This window comes from Sapajus apella, unplaced genomic scaffold, assembly GCF_009761245.1.
Source record: "Sapajus apella isolate SASKATOON/1434 unplaced genomic scaffold, GSC_monkey_1.0 scaffold10, whole genome shotgun sequence".
Lineage (NCBI taxonomy): Eukaryota > Metazoa > Chordata > Mammalia > Primates > Cebidae > Sapajus > Sapajus apella.
The window spans coordinates 39,855,119-39,861,118 of record NW_022436950.1 but is presented as its reverse complement, the minus strand read 5'-3'; positions in this window follow the sequence as shown (position 1 = coordinate 39,861,118).

The window sequence follows — 6,000 nt, the reverse complement described above, 5'->3', positions numbered from 1 at the left end:
TCTAGGTAAATGTTTTCCTCCTAAACAATGAAAAATCACTTTAACCATGTCAATATTACAATGGTAAAGTAGGTCGAAAAATATCACAAACTGGAAATAAAAATTGTTTTTAGTTTGTTCCCTTTCCCAGAATTTCTCAAAATTGGGATCGAAATATCATCAGCACTTACAAAACTGTTGTATACCATACTTTCATCATCATAATGTGGGTGAATCTTCCTTATAATTACGGTCAATCATTATCATGGTAGCAAATATACCTCAAATCTCTTCCTCTACACTACAGATGTGCATAACTTGATGAGATTGATAATTAAGGAGCAATTGTCTTAATAGTTTTTAAAAAACAAATTATTAACCAATCAGCAGCAGAGCAAGAGACACAAAAGATTTTACTAATAGGATTCATTAAAATGGAATACTGGGCTGACTCTGAAAAAAATTCTCAACTCACGTACTTGCATTATTAAAATAGCTTTTATTAAAATATAGCAACACTCATAAGGTACATTTTATACTGTTACCTTAAAATGTGGGACACACTAGGGAAAGCAGCAGAAGAGAATATGTAAGACCAAGAATGGCAAAAGATGAAATTATCTAGAATTTTTTTCTTTTTTGAGGTATCATAGATCAAACCGGTTTCATTCTTTTAAGGCCTCAATGATATTCTACCAAGCATTAATTTAAAGCCTCAAGCCACCTTGAGTCACTCAATAGAAACAAAAATCTAAGCAGGGGGCAGAGAAGACTAGCAATTTTTAAAGAGAGAAATGTAACTGGAGAGAATAAGATGTGTTTTGTTCCACTAGAAATATGACTCCACTTTCCCAGTCTAACCAGGGTTTGTTTTTTATAATATGAATGATATCACTATCACTCATTAGAATTGTCTACATTTTAATTTGCAAAATAGTTTCTATGTTAATCTTAAATAGTCTGTCTTCTGGACCCACAGAAAGAGTTACAAAAGAAGTCATTTACAGTGGCATAATTAAGGCTTGTGAGAAGCATATTTAGTAATGCGTTGCTGTTCTCCTTCCTATCCAATGGGCTTGTTGGTATATAGATCTACCATTTGATCAGTGCATCTGGCCCCAGGGGCTTCATGGTCTGCAAGCCACAACTTACTAATAAGCACCCTCCAGCTTGTTTGCTAAACAGATCAGTCCTGGCAGGCACCCAAAAACTCCAGTCCTTGAAACTTGGAGCTCTTTAACTTGCATGGCCCATTGTGTGGCAAGCAAGAGAATAAACTATGTACCTCATAAATGCAGAGCAATTATAGATGAGTTAGTAATACAGCTGTGGCTCAAAAGATTGCTTACCTAAACCAAATCGAGGTCTAATTTATTTTTGTATTGTCTTTGTTGAAAACCAAACAAATAGCTCTACAGTGCTTGTATACACAATAATGAAAATGGCTGTGTTTCCCATACAAACAAGATGGCAACTCTGGCTAAAAGAAATCATCCTCAGTAGCTGAAGGTTTTTGCATTATGGTCTGAACCAAGCCATTGCTTGTTGTATTTATCAGATTGTTTGAAGAGATGGGTTAGAATGCTTTCTTTATAGTAGTGCAATGTGTTGGGGGCTGGGCATTGTACAGTACATTCTGCTTTTTGTTATAGATACCAGATAAAATACTGTCAACTTCAAGCACAAGAATGTAAAAATGAAGTGGACAGAAATGGCCAAGTAGCTTGAGTTTGTGTTAATCTGCCAATAATTATGATGCATAAAGTAGACTTCTTTCAGAAAACACTGTTATATGCATATTACTACTTGCCAATTTGTAAATTCTTGTAATACAATAGCAAAACAAAAAAGCAAAAATCAAAAACATTAGGTTTATGGAGGTATCAGTTACCTGGAAATGGCTTAGTAAAATAATAGCATATACTTTTTCCTCCATTACTAATGTTTTCATACACTTTTAGCATCTATCCTGTGATAAGTGCATTAAGTAACAAACCTTACACTCTTGAGAAAGTACTGTGAGAGACTTAGTATCTTCATTTTAGGAAGTCTATAACTTTGAAAATGTCCACACAGATAATTATAGGTAATAAACATTGTAAGATTGGTTCAAAGGAGATAGCATCTAGACATCCTTCTACTGTTTATTCACCACATGACCCTACTGGACCTCAGTAACCTCATCTGTAAAACGGAATAACTTCTTCTGCCTATCTCAGAGGGATGCTGAGCAAGGGAATTAAATTAACAGAGTGTAAGTACTTAGTAATGTGTGGACATTACTTAGTAATGTGCAGACCTCTACACATGCAAACTCTTGTTGCTAAACAGAACAAACTTAGAGGACAATCAAGTACATATTTATATGGCTGTGAACCACTGGACAGATTTCCTTGAAACCAACTGTTAATAATACTAATCAGCTTCATCTGGGGATTGGAATGGGTTTAGGATGTGTAGAGAATTTGTATCATCTCATTTTAACTTCTGATGTGGGAAATGCCCCCAACAACTGGTGCTTTGTAGACTGGCCTGACAGCAGAAAGGAGTAAGGATTGTGCATTTAATGCCAATGCCTATGGCCACCCCTGGGACTGCAGACAAAAGGAAAACATGGGAGAAAAGAGGTTTAAAATTACACTAAGAATGTAAGTTATCCTGGTCCCTGAGCAGTTTTAGGAAAGCTCAGCCTGGGCACGTGCACTGGAGTAGGCAGGACGTGAGGCTCCTGCCTTGGCCTGTCCAGGGCAGCTGTTCTGCTTATATTCAGGCCCACCAGGTGTTTTGTCGTTGTAGTCATTGTGTTTTATTTTTCAAATCCCTGATTTTGTTCTGTAAGTGAAGATATTTGAGATGAAAAGATGACTAGATGCTCCAGTTATCAGCTACAACTTTTGGGGTACCCAATCTGATGTACACAAGTAGGTATCAAGTGGATGAACATTTGGGCTTTTCCCTGACATGTGGTCACTGTTTGCCTTCCTGCTTCTAATCTTAGGTAGTACATTAATCAGCTATTGCTTCAATAATGCTATATAATAAACCCGTCCCAGAATTCATTGACTAGCCAGGTGCAGAGATACACCTGTAATCCAAGCACTTTGGAAGGCTGAAGCAGGATTGCATGAGTCCAGGAGTCTGAGACCAGCCTGGGCAACATAGTGAGACCCCATCTCTGCAAAAAAAATTGAAAATTAAAAAATTTGCCAGGCATGGTGGCATGTGCTTGTAGTCCCAGTTACTTGGGAGGTTGTGTCAGGAGGATCTCTTGAACCCTGGAGGTTGAGGCTGCAGTGAGCCATGATCGCACCAGTACACTTCAGCGTGGGTAACACAGTAAGACCCTGTCTCAAAAAAATTTAATTAATTAAAAAAATATTCACTGGCTTAAAGCAGCAAGCATTTATTTCTCACTAAGGTCTATAGCCAGCTCCAACTTGACCGGACAAGGCTGAACTCCAGGCTCTGGGATCTGAGCTGCAGGTTGGGTATAGATATGTTTCATATATCTTTTATCCTGCTTGGGTCAGTGACTACCAAGGAAATGGCCTTTTCATATAAAATGGCAGAGGCTTACGGCACTAGCCCAGAATGCACACACTAACATTTCCATCCGTATTCCACTGGCCAAAGCAAGTCAAGTGACTAATTCCACATCCATTGAACAATAAAATATGTTTCATTTTTAGTAGAAAGAACTGCAAAATCACAAGACAAAGGGAGTTAGTGAATAATTCTAATAGAGGGAAGGCAGGACAAATTGGAATAATAATCCAGTCTACCACACATTTTATCAAAGGGAGCTTTTATTGTATATAACTAATTTTTAAACACCACTAACAACTTTTACTTACACCTGAAATCATAATTTAAATAATCCATGTGGCTTCAGCACTTGGAACATGGCTAGCTGAAACTGAGATGTGTTATAAGTGTAAAATGCACACCAGATTTTGATGACTTTGTATGTAAGAAAATATTGTAAAATATCTCTCAATAATAAATATAGGGAAGGAAGTCATTGAAAGTGGATGGAGAGAGGACACAGACCCTAGGCTGAAGGGAGAGGAAGCTGGGAACCCTGCATTGGGTTCCCGAGCACCAGGACTCATTCCAGGCCCCAAGCAGTTCCCGGAGAAGGGGTGACTTGAATGAGTGTAGGGTGACCCACTATCACCACAGACATCCGGAGTCCTAGCTGCAGGAGACCCCACAACCCCCACAGATATCTGAGCTGGCAGGGAGAGCTGCCTGGAGAGTTGAAAGGAATAAGACTCCAGCCTGTATGAAATCCAAAGGGTTTGGTGCAGGGCCAGCTGCATAGGAGCAAGGCCAGGGATACCCATCTCCAAGGCTCACCACAATTCTCTAAGTGGCTTTGGCCTTTGTTGACTGTCAGAACTGGAAAGAACAGGACTACCTTGTCCATGGGAGCAAGCCAGCCTAATCTGAGCACACTGTTGTGTCTCCTGGAGTTCTGCCTGGCTACACCTACTTACAACACAGCCTCAGGTGCCCAACTGGGGCACTTCCCAGCAGCCAATGCCATAGCTCCTTTACCAGCAGACCCTGCATAGCCATTGGAGAGTTTCCACAGATGGGCTCCCATCAGTATGCGCTCTCCCGCAGCTTCCCCCACTACTTTGCCAGGGCACACACATGCACATACCACCACCCTGCCATTAGGGCAAGCATGCATGGGCAGCCCCACCACCCTGCCATTGTTGGCTCAAGCATACATCCATAGATCCCACAGTGCCACCACCCTGCTACCACCAGCACACAAGCACGTGGGCCCCACTGCTGTTGCTCTGCTGCAGCCAGTACACATGAACATGGACCCTGCTGCCATCAACTCGATGAAGGGTTTTTGCCAGTAACCTCCCTCCCCTGCCATTGAAGTGTTGTTGCCTGCAGAATGGGGACACCTAGGCTGCCCCTTCAATACAACAGGGCCTTAACCTTCTGGGGCCAGAGAAGAATGAGATGATCCTGGTCTCAGTGCCCAGGGTTAGAGCACACATCTCAGGAGTGATAAACTGAGCCTTGGACCCCTGAAACTGTGCAGAAACAAAGCCAGTCAACTGAATCCAACTTATAACACCAACCGTTAAGGACATCAAAGAATATAAAAACAAAAAACCCCATCCAAAGGACAGCAACTTCAAAGATTAAAAGAATATCAGTTTACGCAGATGAGAATGAACCAGTGCCAAAACTCTGGCAACTCCAAAAGCCAGAGTGCCTTTTTACCTCCAAATGATGGCACTAGCTCCCCAGCAATGGTTTTTAGTCAGGCTGAAAAGGGTGAAATGACAGATGTGGAATTCAGAATCTGGATGGCAATGAAGATTATTGAGATTCAGGAGAAAGTTGAAATCCAATCCAAAAAATCTAAGGAATCCAGTAAAATAATACCAGAGCTGAAAGACGAAACTGCCATTTGAAGAAAGAACTAAACTAATCTGATAGAGCTGAAAAATCCATGACAAGACTTTCATAATACAATTGGAAGCTTTAATAGCAGAATAGACCAAGCTGAGGATAGAATCTCAGAGTTTGAAAACTGGTTCTTCAAGTCAACTCAGTCAGATAAAAATAAAGAAAAAAAGAATGAACAAAACCTCTGAGAAATATGGAATTATATAAAGAAACAAAACCTGTTACCCACTGGTGTCCCTGAAAGAAGGGGCAAGAGAGCAAGCAACATGGATAACATATTTAAGGATATTGTCCACAAAAATTTCCCCAAGCTCGCAAGAGAGGTCGAAATTCAAATTCAGGAAATTCAGAGAACTCCTGCAAGATTCTACATAAGATGACTATCTCCAAGACATATAGTCATCACATTCCCCAAGGTCAGTGCCAAAGAAAAAATATTAAAGGCAGCTAGAGGGAAAGAGTAGGTCACCTAAAAAGGGAACCCTATCAGGCTAATAGTGAACCTTTCAGCAGAAACCTTACAAGCCAGAAGAGGTTGGGCAACCATATTCAACATTCTTAGAGAAAAGAAATTCCAGC